The 13201-nt window shown below is 39.7% G+C and overlaps 1 pseudogene; it reads left to right on the forward strand.

Annotated features, from left to right (window-relative positions):
• The first annotated feature begins 1016 nt into the window (after window positions 1-1016).
• Window positions 1017-13201, forward strand: part of LOC108715038 — a 38442-nt pseudogene continuing 26257 nt past the window's right edge.

Below are 13201 nucleotides of genomic sequence, written 5' to 3' on the forward strand. Positions count from 1 at the left end.
GGAATAGAATAAAAAAATACTTCGAATTTCGAATGTTTTTTTTGGCTACTTCGACCATTGAATTGGCTACTTTGACCTTCGACTTCAAATTGAACGTTTCGAACTAAAAATCGTTCGAATATTCGACCATTCGATAGTCGAAGTACTGTCTCTTGAAAAAAAACTTCGATCCCCTACTTCGCCACCTAAAACCTTCCGAGGTGCAATGTTAGCCTATGGGGAAGGTCCCCATAGGCTTTCCTATGTTTTTTTGGTCGTAGATATATCGTTCGATCGATGGATTAAAATCCTTTTAGTATGGAGATCCATATTACAGAAATACCCTTATATGGAAAACCTCAGGTCCCGAACATTCTGGATAACAGGTCCCATACTTGTACTAACACTAAACAAAACTCATTTAGACTAATTTACCTAGGGCTTCAGAGGCCCATCATTTTATACTTTTCAGCTCTCAGCTTTAAAGTGGTTGTTAACCTTTGCGTTAACTGTTACTATGATGTAGAGAGTGCTATTCTAAGACAATTTGCTATTGGTTATTATTTTTTATTTGTGGTTTTTCAGTTTTTAGCTTTTTACTCAGCAGATCTTCAGCAATTTTAGCAGTCTGGTTGCTAGGGTCCAAATTCCCCTAGCAACTATGCATTGCTTTGAATAAGAGACTGGAATATATATAGGAGAGGCCGGAATAGAAAGACAAGGAATAAAAATCAGCAATAAAAATACATTTTTAGCCCATTTGAAAGTTGGAAAAAGTTGAAGGCAAATAATTTGAAAACTATAAAAAATAAATAATGAAGTCCAAATAAAAAATTTCTTAGATTTGGCTTTTCTATAACATACTAAAAGTTAACTTAAATCTGAACCACCCATTTAAGTGTTTTAAGTCAGCTTGTGAGTGCAGCTTCTTTTAGCCTCCCCAAACAAAAAAAATCACCCATGTTCTGGGGGAAAGAGTGGGTGCATAATAACAGTCATAAGGTGGGAGGAAAGATAGATATGTTTACAGGGACAGCATGACTGATGTAATAGTGCAACATCTCATCACTGAGCAGAAAGGTAAGTGGCAAAAATATACTGGTGATTAGATTGCCCTTTTAAATGGTACATGTTACGGGTACAGGTTATGGGAAGGCCATCTCCCAGACTCCCATTTTATTGAAATAATTCTATTTTTTAAAAATGATTACCCTTTTCTCTGTAAAAAAATAAAACAGATCCCAGATAAAATTTTAATCAATATTGGAGGCAAAACAATCCTGTTGGGTTTAATTATTGTGGAATTCATTTTTAGTAGACTTGGGGGCCGATTCACAAAGGGTCTAATATCGAGGGTTAATTAACCCTCGATATTCGTCTGGGAATGAAAATCCTTCGACTTCGAATATCGAAGTTGAAGGATTTTGCGCAAAAACTGCGATAGAACGATCGAAGGATTTTTCCTTCGATCAAACGATTAAATCCTTTGAATCGAACGATTCGAAGGATTTTAATCCAACGATCGAAGGAATATCCTTCGACCAAAAAAACTTAGGAAAGCCTATGGGGACCTTCCCCATAGGCTAACATTGACTTCAGTAGCTTTTAGATGGCAAACTAGGGGGTCAAAGTTTTTTTTAAAGAGACAGTACTTCGACTATCGAATGGTCGAATAGTCGAACGATTTTTAGTTCGAATCCTTTGATTCGTAGTCGAAGGTCGAAGTAGCCAAAAAAACACTTCGAAATTCGAAGTTTTTTTACTTCGAATCCTTCACTCGAAGTTAGTGAATCGGCCCCTTAAGGTATGGAGATCCATGTTATAGAAAGATTCCTTATCCAGAAAACATGTGGATAACAGGTCATAGTTTTGGCCTAGATAACTTCTAAATCTAAATCTAGTTGAACTGTGCCAACAGCAGGTTACCCATCACTGATATGGTTCAATACATGAGTTTTTTAGACCTGCATATAATATATATAGGATTTTACCAGGAAGGGTTGTATAATACTGTTGTAATAGTGTTTTTCCTTATGGCAAAAAATGTTCTTATAGAGAGTGTTGAAGGGGGCAACACAAGGAAAGCTGTGGATATGTAACATTAATAAGTTTCAAGGCACCATCTGTTAGGAATTTCAGATTGTGACAGGATATAAAGCAGGCAGATTGATAGCATTAATTACATCTAGAAACAAGGGTGCTGAAATTGGGGTCCGTTTACTAAAGCGCAGTAAATTTGACGATATGTTTCTGCATGTTATCGCTGCGTATATTTTTCAACCAGAATATTCGCAGCGGCTAAGTTTACTATACAGCGATGCGCTCAGAATTCATTGCGATCACTTGCGAGTTGCGAATTTTCTGGCGACAAATTAGGTTTGCGAATATTTATGCTATACAATAGTCTTGTTTTATGGCGTTTATTATGGCATGATTCATGGCCAGATATGTATCTTCAAAACTGCTAAACTTTATAGATATTATCAACAACACAGTAAACTGATTTCACCCAATCAAACATGTAGGCATCATATAAATCCACATTTCGATACATCCAAGACTTACCCCCTGCCAATAGAATCATATAAATAAAATTCATAAACAAATGTTACCAATAAATCTGTGTGCATCATATAAATATAGTTTAATCTAGGCTGACAAAGCCTTTGGTTCCTCCTAGCCATAATAAATCGTCTTTCAGATGAAAAAGCTGCTGTAGCAGCAAACAAAAGAATAATCCAAAACATCTTTGATTATCCTGTCACTTCTCTCTTCTCCTGTCAGGAATGGCAACAGGAACAAAATGATGGTTAAAACAAGGTGTTATGGGATATTTCCTGTCCCCTTGAGAATTTTCTGGCGAAAAAATAAATTACCGCCACTATAAAGATTTTTGCATATTTTTAAAATATTCTGCTGTTAATTTTGCCTTTCATACATTTTGCTGTTTAGTAAACCAGGCATTAATGTGTACGTAGGGTTATTTTCAGCAAATGCGATAACTGGCTAAAACATATTCTTGTGCAAGAATGTTCACAAATTTATTTTTTTTTAAAAAAAAATCATACATTCTTCGGGATTTTTGCATTCGGAGTTTAGTAAATAACCCCCCTTGTGTTTTTTTTACAGGAGAAGCAGCTACAGTGTTTGTCCTTCAAAGGTGTCAAGGAATGAGAATGGATGATGGAATCTCTCATTCGTTATATTAAAGTCATTGGAGGGCCTGCAGGGAGGATGGCCATGTAAAGAAAAAAACATTAATTTCTTTAACAGTTAAACCTTTTTGTAAATTACCTGCATTTTGTCTCTTTTCCAGAAGGTGGAGCAAATGCTCCAGCAAACTTTCACTTACTGAGCTGACTTTGGTTAAGGGATCACCTGCAGGAATTAAAAACATGTACAGGACAGAGCTACTTTTATTTTATATTTTATGTACCTTATTATTAATAGGGTGTGATTAATGTTTATCAAGCAACGTTCCTATATTGGTTAATCACTGCAGGTATATAACTTAAATATGGACCTCTTTGTGAAATGAGAGGGGATGTTCGGCAACCTGCCTTTTTAGAAGCTAAAACTACAACTATATATTTTTTCCTTAGTGGCACAAGCTGCAGCTAATAATATCAGATATGACCTGAATGGGAACAGTCTAAATAAGCATTCATATCTGATCGTTGAGGTGCTCACTTATTTTTCAGAACAACAGTCATAACGGGTATTGTCAATTAAAGGAAAACTATACCCCCCAAACAATGTAGGTCTCTATTAAAAGATACTGAGTAAAACAGCTCATGTGTAAAACCCTGCTTCATGTAAATGAGCCATTATCATAATAATATACTTTTTTAGTAGTATGTGCCATTGGGTAATCATAAATAGAAAATTGCCATTTTAAAAAATAAGGGCCGCCCCCTGAGATCGTAAGATTCACTGTGCACACATACAAACCACATGTAAGGTCACATGAGCCAATTAACAGACAGAGTTCTGCCTTTTGCTTCCTCACTTCTTCCTGTTACAGTTAGTGTTGTAGTATTTCTGGTCAGGTGATCTCTGAGGCAGCACAGATAGAGTCACGAAATGGTGGTTCAAGGCAAGAGATGTAAAAGGGCAATATTTATGTAAATATATATTCCAGTTTGGTAAGATTCTTTAATATGTCATTCAATTTGATATAAACTATCTGTTGCTTAAGTATTCATTTTGGGGGTATAGTTTTCCTTTAAGAAATTGACCACCAGGTGGTGATCTAGGTTCGTGCAATTTTTAAAGCACTAAAATATCAACGTTAAGAAAACCGTTCTGTTGATAACAATCTATTGTGGGATATTTTAAAATAGTTAATTATACTTTTTTACTAACAAAATGCTTTTCAGATGTCTGTTGCAGTGAAAACTTTTCCAAATATATACAGTATGTATGTAAGGCAGTAAGCACTTGTTTTTATTCATAACCTGCCCTCTCCCATCAGATCCTGAAGATTTTTATGGATAACCCATTTGCTATTACGCTACTCAAGCAGGCAACATCTGTGCGGTGTCTGGACATGAGCGCTAGTCATAACAAGTTGGCTGTGGTAGATGAGCATAATACCTGCCGCGTATATGATATCACAACCAAGGATCTGCTATTCCAGATGAGAACCTCCTAGACAGATGGGAGAGCGCAAACACTAAACAAAGATTTTGTATGTGGTAAACTGGGGACTTATTTATAGACACTATTTATAAGCAGAGTATCAGTATATCTTCCATTTATGCAGTCTATTACTTACTGTGTGTGGGGAAGCAGGCATTAATGGCAGAGGTTTAAGTACTTGAGTGCTGAGGGGGACAAAAACGTGTCTATTAGGGCTTATTTAAGCATTTGCTCCTATAGAAATGTGGGGTACTAGCTCTGCTGTGCACCTTGCACTAGAGTCCTGCAGCAGGGCTGCTACCCGCAAAAACCTGCGGTACCCTGCGCGTTGCAGGTAGAAGTTTCGGGAGCAGGTATAGACGTGGGTCGGCGTTTCAAAAAGTTTGCGGGTTTTCCCAATAGCGAGTTTTGCTTCTTTTTTTCTGATTGTGCCAACTTCCAATGATGTCACTTTCGGTTTACAATGACCTCACTTCCTGTTTCTTGATGGTCAGTGGATCGGGTTGCGGATAAGGTACTTGCGGGTCAGGTATCGGGTCCAAGCGGGTAAGTATGCGGGTTGCAGGTCCTGGTGCGGGTTGCGGGTTCGAGTTTAACAAATTGGTGCTGTGCAGGACTCTACCTTGCACACAGTGTATCTCTTTCAGGTGCAAGGGATCCCTTTAATTAACACTTGCCATATGTAGGTAGTAAATACAGGGCTCACCAGTGCCACATGCCTCAATTGGGTGTCTTAAAGGAACAGTTATATCAAAGTGTTTTTAAGTAATACAAATATAATGCAGTGTTGCCCTGCACTGGTAAATCTGCTGTGTTTGCTTCAGAAACACTACTATAGTTTATATAAATAAGCTGCTGTGTAGCAATGGGGGCAGACATTTAAAGGAGAAAAGGCTCAGGTTACACAGCAGATAGCAGATAAGCTCTGTAGAATCTGTTATCTGTTATCCACTATTTAACCTGTGCCATATAGCCTTTTTTCAATTTACACCATTGCTACACAGCAGCTTGTTTATATGAACTATAGTAGTGTTTCTGAAGCAAACACATTAGTTTTACCAGTTCAGGGCAACAATACATGATATTTTCATTACTTTAAAACCCTTTTTTTAATTTTTAGGTGTTACTGTTCCTTTAACGAAGCAAAAGAAAGGGAGTGTTCTAAGGGACTCTTGTGTGCTGCCATCTACTAACCACTTTGTAGGACTATAAAGGCTTCATTGACAAAGCGCTAGGCAGGGAAGCAAAATGTAAAAAAGAGTGAGAAAGTGCTATTTTTTCTTGCCTGGCTCTTTGCAGAGAAACGAGTAATATGAATCTTTGCTAACCCTAAGACTTCCTCAAACTTGCATGTCATTCATGCCAATTTAGGTGCCCTGTCATTGACTGCACTGCACGCTTCACCTATAATCCATCCTAAGGTGCAGAGACCAGACTGTATCAGCCATTGCCCCAGGCCCAACAGGTCAGTGCACGGACAATGAGGGCCACGTTTTTGAGCCCTTAGTAATATTGCACTTGCATCTGTAGCAATTAAAAAGAGAGTTGTAGACAGAGAATATTCTGTTCTGATCTTAGCAATGCTTCTATGAAAGTACTGTCCAACTTTTATACATAGGCTGATTATCCTCTAAGTAAGGGTAGGGGCAAACGGGGAGATTAGTCGCCCTCAATTTTTAAAAGTGAGTTCTGGTGACAAGTTCGTTCGTTTTGTCTTTGCATGCAGCTACATGCAAATCGCCAGCTATTATGCACACCTCATGATTTGAGATCATCTGTAGCTCCAAAACGCACAGTGACCCTTTTTGGAGCAATTTGTTAGCAATAATATGTACAGTATAGAGAAGTACTGAAATCTCCTACAAGCACACACACACAGAGATTAGTAGCCGCGATAGTATGTAAATTCTTGCACTGGCGTAATTACGTGGAGGTAACTCGCCGAGGGAATGAACGCCAAAATGAATCCCGGCTCTTGCGTGGGAGGAGAACGTAGCGCAAAGCACTATGGGATATAAATCGCTTGGAATCAAAGGTTGCGTGAAATCTTTCCTGCACAAAGACGATCGCCTTGTCGCGGCTACTTCATTTTTAAATATCGAGGGCGACTAATCTCCCCTGATGTCAGATAAAGAGGCCAGTGGAGCCCTTGGGCAAACAGCAGACCACTAAATCACTTTGAGAGCTACATCTAATCTATAGGCATCCAGCTGGACATCCCTGGTCTAATAGAAAATAAATAGAGGATAAAGCATCCCTATAAAAAGGATATAGTCTCCCTTTAATAGATTTCCCTTTATTCCCCCTCTGATCATTTTTGGATATACATTTGAACAAATTCTGGCAGGCTCTGCAGTTCCGTCTTTTCTGTTTGGCATTCCACCAATGGGTAAGGATTAGGTTTCAGTCCTAAACCCAGACAATCTCCATAGGCTTTTCAGGCTGAAATGTGGATAGGGATATTTGGCGTTGTATTACTTACTTCCTATCACAGAACTGTTACTAACATCAGATTTATTCTTTGGGCACATTTCTTTTGCTCTGTGTCATTAATATCAATTTACACAGTGGGATTCCTATTGTCTAAAGAATAAAGCTGAGTTGTCAGAGGTATATTTATTTAAATATTTATGCACATTGCACTATTTTGGCACTGTAAGTGAATTATATTTTTTTTTCCTTAGTAAAAAAACATACAGCAAGTAACTTATCAAAACTGAACACCAATTAAAATATTTACATTCTGAGAAGAAAAAAGAACATTAACAGGGAAAAAAATAACTGCTGACAAAATCAATTGGCAGCTTATTGGCTGGTGTATGGGGACCTCCAATGGGCTCCCCTGACCAAAATCTGACTGATAATTGGCCAGATTTTGATCGGACAGCTTTAAAGATCCCATCAGAGTGAGAACCCTATCAGCTTGTTGGCCTGTGGTTGAGATCCAATCAGTCATTTTGAACCATCGGTGGGCCCTATGGCCCAGCGATTAGATTAGCCCAATATCACCCATATGGGCATATGGGTGAAAGATTTGCCAAACAAACAGACCTTTTAATGTGTGGCCAGCTTAAGGTATAGACGGCTAGAGTATTATAGGATTCCTGACCGAATCACTACTTGTTTTTCTTATGGTACAACATCACATTCCTATTTATTGACTTCACCGGGAGCCTAATGCAAACAGCGTGGTGTGGAACACGCAGTGGGAGGACATGCTTTGCTTGTCTGGAGGTGGATACCTGAATATCAAAGCCAGTAACTTCCCTATACATCAGCAGAAATTGCTGGGCTTCGTAGTGGGCTACAATGGATCCAAAATATTATGCTTGCAGGTGTACTCAATGTCTGCAGTAGAAGTACCTCAGGTATTAAGGCAGTGATATCAAATTGAGTCTTTAGCTCCGTCACACATTGTGGGTAGTTTGACTGACACAACTATCCATGTCATTGTATTTTCTGTACTTTGCCTATTTAACACTCACAGGGGAACATATATAGGGGCAAATTCACTAACCTCAGAAAATTCGCTGTGACGGCTTTGCTCACACCGCAACACTTTGCCAGGCGTAGATTCGGCAGGACAACGCTAATTCACTAAAATCCAAAGTTGCGTCCAGGGCGCCGAACACTGGCGATGTTGCACTAGCGTTGGCTAATTTGCATACGACAGGAAGTTCAATGGACGTATATGTTGCAGCAAATACATAACACTACACAAGCCCGGGAAACCTTAATGAAATAAAATAAACTTGCTATATTTATTGCCCTGCACATGAGCCCAGTGTATAGTTTATGTGCCATATGTTAGGAAATGTAGGGGGGAAGCCGGTTACCCCAAAAAAAATGTACGCTATTTTTCAGCCTATCACCCTGAAAGAAGGAAAAGACGCTAGTGTATTTTGGGACTTTTTTTTGAGGAAGTCCTATCTACTCTATTGCACTTCGCCTGGTCTGAGGTGTCGAAGGCAAGTCTGGTGCAAGAGGTAACGTTCAGTAAAATCCACAAGTTAGTGAATTTGTGTAGTTACGTCCATTCTCCCAGAGCGCAAATTCAACCGGGTGTTAGGGAGCGAAGTACCGCTAGAGTCTATCTCCTTAGCTAGCGTAGTTACGCCGACGTCCGTTAGTAAATCGTCAAAGTACTGAAATGCGTTAGTCACTTCTTGCTGCTAGGTTCAATTCCAGGCACGGCACTGTCTGCAAGAACTTTGTATATTCTCCCTGTGCTTGACTGTAATCCAGTTTTCCCCCACTCTCCAAAAACATACAGGCAGGTTGGCATTATATAAATAATGAATAATAATAATAATGTATGTCACTAAGGAGATAATAAGATAAATAAGATAATATCAAATAAACTAATCCAGTGTCAAATGCACCACCTACAACCATCAGGTTTATGATTTCCAAACTGCACCCATATCACTGGTGAACACTGATTTATGTGCATGTTTGAGATATATTGTGTACAGGACCAGATTTACATTGTGGGCACCCCTAGGCCCACTGCCTTTCGTCGCCCCTGTCCCCTCCCCTTTATTCGTGCAAATTTTCACCTGGACTGGAGCAATGGGGATTGAAATTTAAAAAAACGATTGTATCTCCAGCGCATCCCCAGTGTTTTTGAACCAAAGTGGGTGTGGTTGGGCAGCATGCCGCCCCCCCCCAAATCCTGCCGCCCTAGGCTCTGGCCTAGGTGGCCTTTCCACAAATCCGGGCCTGATTGTGTAGTTGTCCGACCTGTCTTTGCACACTCCACAGTCTGCTCCCATGTACCAGTACCTGGAAAGGAAGATTTTCCGAGAAGCCTATCAGATTGCTTGTTTAGGGGTGACTGACCTGGACTGGAAGGAGCTGGCAATGGAAGCACTGGAAGGATTGGATTTTGAAACTACAAAGAAGGTAATGCTCTTTCCTGTTTCAGAGGATGCTGTGTCTGACCTTACACTGTTTGTTTATTACAGAGTTTTCCAGGCTTAGAGTTCGAGGGACATCCTGTTATTCATTGTCCATCCTGTCTTAAATGTGGTTAGTTAAACTGCTGACACCAGCTAACAGATACACAAACACTTTTATATCCCTTTTTTGCAATAACCCAGGGTTCACCAGCAGAGAGATCCAGGCGAATTATTTACATAGTAACCAATAAGCATCATTAACTAATAAAGGTTATTAAGGGGATACTGTCATGGGAAAATATTTTTTTCAAAACGCTGTTAATCAGTTAATAGTGCTGTTCCAGCAGACTTCTGCACTGAAATCCATTTCTCAAAAGAACAAACAGATTTTTTTATATTTAATTTTGAAATCTGACATGGGGCTAGACATATTGTCATTTCCCAGCTGCCCCCAGTTATGTGACTTGTGCTCTGATAAACTTCAGTCACTCTTTACTGCTGTACTGCAAGTTGGAGTGATATTGCCTCCTCCCTTTCCCCCCAGCAGCCTAACAACAGAACAATGGGAAGGTAACCAGATAGCAGCTACTTAACACAATATAACAGCTTCCTGGTAGATATCAGAACAGCACTCAATAGTAAAATCCAGGTCCCACTGCAACACATTCAGTTACATTGAGTAGGAAAAGCAACAGCCTGCAAGCAGTTCCATCCTAAAGTGCTGGCTCTTTCTGAAAGCACATGACCAGGCAAATTGACCTCAGATGCACCTACACACCAATATTACAACTAAAACAAAAATACACTTGCTGGTTCAGGAATGAAATTCTGTATGGTAGAGTGAATTATTTCTAAGTAAGCAGCAGTATCTTTAGTATTGCTGTACAGAACACATGCTTAGGGGGTCCTATTTAGAGAACAGACATGACAACAGTGTACTTTGTATTTGTGTTATTTATTGGGGTGGGAACTTGCTATGCCTGAAGGATTATTTTAGCAGCAGAGATGACACTGTTCTCATGAATTTCAATTAAACCGAAGATAAATTAATGTGGGCCTGTCACCCTATGAATTTACCAAAACACTGGGTTGTTTGATAAGCTGCATTGTGCATACTACAGATTTCCCCAGATATCCACTTTTTGGTGTCAGGAAGTGGCCCCTGCAATGGAGGGCCAGTGTCATGTGATAACACTTTTAGAATTGTCCCCTTTAAGTTAGCAGTGACTGGGCTGGAGTCAGCGGGGTTCTGACATTGCAGGGAGGCTGGGGCTTCAATTAAAGAGGGAAAATATATTTAATTCATCAATGTTCAACCTACAACTCTCATGGAACTTCAACACCCACCCAGCATTCTTCAGTACATACATAAAATACAACTGTTAAAAGATATATCTCTTTTTCTTATATATATTATTCCTTCCTCCAAGGGGGACCGTGTGATGCTGGGGGTTGCTTCTTTACCTATTACTGAACATGTGGGACTGATGCCATTTCTCTCACTACCCTCACACATGGGCTCATACACACACATGGGGGTGATAGCAGGCCATTGTGAAACATTAGCCGTAAGGGATAACCTTTTGTTTGTCCTCTTCAGCAGAATGGCTGCCTGCTGGTAGACTTTTATGTATCAGGAATTATAATGCCTCTTTCTTCTTAGCCTTACATCATTTCAGTTGTTCTTAGTATTGTGAAGACTAGAAAACATGCATTTTTCAATGCAGCAAAAATCTTCGAGTTTCGATACACCCCTACAATTTTAAAATAATAATGTCTTTGTGTTTCTCATCAGGCATTTATAAGTGTGCGAGATCTACGCTACCTGGAACAGCATTGAGGTAACAAAAAACTCTTTTTCTCATTTCATATTCTCAGTCCACAAGCAATGGCACTTCAGTAACCCAAAAGGAATAGCATTTTATTGTAGAGCTGCTGGGGTGAATAGCTTTGCCAGTCACTTTTCACATTGCTGGGACTGAACAACAGAACAGACATTCCATTATCACACAGAGGTCACCAGACCCCTAGGAGGTGGGAGAGGCAGAGATTATTGTGCAGGTCTTTCCTTTTCCTTCCTCTGCTCTTGTTGCCAGTTCAGTAGCATTACATCATGGTCATTATCTTCTGCATTTACATTTCCTCTGCTGTAAAATTTGTTTTGAACATTGATTCTAGCTCTTTCTATTTTCAACCACAATCCAGAGGGAATTTCTTTTAACCTTTTCCTGTCAGCATGTGCCGCATCTTCATACCATTTTGGGATCCTGTTTGCCAGTATTAGGTTGAAATATCCTGGAGAGCAGGAAGATGGAGTTCAGGGCTTCCTATTGATGTGCTATCTGCTACTTACCTCACAAGATATATCCCTGTCTGCAAGCAACATATTGCCTTATTTCTTCCAAATACCCCTTGAATATCATGGCCTGCAGGAGCAGTTTTATCTCAGAGTCCTGAGAATATCTGAATAAATGTTTATCCGAAGTGTCTCCATAACGGGCCTTCAAAATGGACTTTTAGGACTATTGAAGGAAGCTCAATGTTCTTACTGCTTTGGCCTTCGACAGGGGGCCAGTTTACTATCGTATACATCATAGTAAAATGTTATTTAAAGGTCATCCTCCTTTGTAGTTTGGGGAATAAGAGTGAAAGATGGAAAGGTACAATCACTTGGAGGTGCCAAATTGTGATTGTATTCACTTAGGCCTGTGCTCCTGTTAGTAGAAAACTGCACCAACCCAGGGTACCTGTGAGCAAGTGATATTTGTCCTGCTTCTGTCTTCACACAGCTTGCACATGCACTATAGAGTAAACTTTAACAAAAGAGAAGTTATTTCATTCTACTGTGTGTGTATCGCCATGGGATTGTGGAGAAAGACGATGGGAGGTAGAGGATCACTTGCTCACAGGTGCCTCTGGTTGGTGCAGTTTTCTGCTAGCAGGAGCACTGGCCTGAGGTATGAGGTAAGAGATTACAATCGCTGGGGGGTGCCCTAAAATTTGTTACCCCCTCCATCAATTTTACATTTTATTCTCCTTTTAACATTATTTACTCTAAAGATTATATAATCCAAGCCATTACCTTAAACTAGCGCAGTTCTCTGGACAGTATTTAATAAAAAGTCTTGGCTGGCTAGCAAGCCTTTTAAAGTGCAACTCTATGCTTGCCCTGCATGCAAACGGGCCCTTATGTACTTGGCATTGTGTAAAGCTGGCAGGCATTACATAGATGTTTGCATCCCTCTCTCCTCATGGTTTACTCACGAAGCAGACCCCTCATCATCGTAAGCAATGGATGCTCACATGTACCTTCTGAATTCTGGTCTGAACATGACATAATCCACGTGTTTATTTTTTCTTTTAGAAGAGAAAAAAACGAGGAGATGCCAATGACAACCTTTTCCTGGCAGATGTGTGTGCCTATCAGGGCAAGTTTCATGAGGCAGCCAAACTCTACAAGAAAGCAGGACAAGAGAGTAGGGAACTGAATATGTACATATGACTTTGCAAAGGTAACAGCTGAGAGGCCACTAATAATCGTGTTAAACTGGAGTAATTTGTTTGTTCCCTGTTCTTGACTCTTGTTGCTGCTGCAGGCCTTAAAATCTTGACATGTGCGGGTATTTAATCCTATCATAAGAACACAGCTATATCCTTATACTCCTTTCTCATTTGGAAAA

This window comes from Xenopus laevis, chromosome 4S (assembly GCF_017654675.1).
Source record: "Xenopus laevis strain J_2021 chromosome 4S, Xenopus_laevis_v10.1, whole genome shotgun sequence".
Classification (NCBI taxonomy): Eukaryota; Metazoa; Chordata; class Amphibia; order Anura; family Pipidae; genus Xenopus; species Xenopus laevis.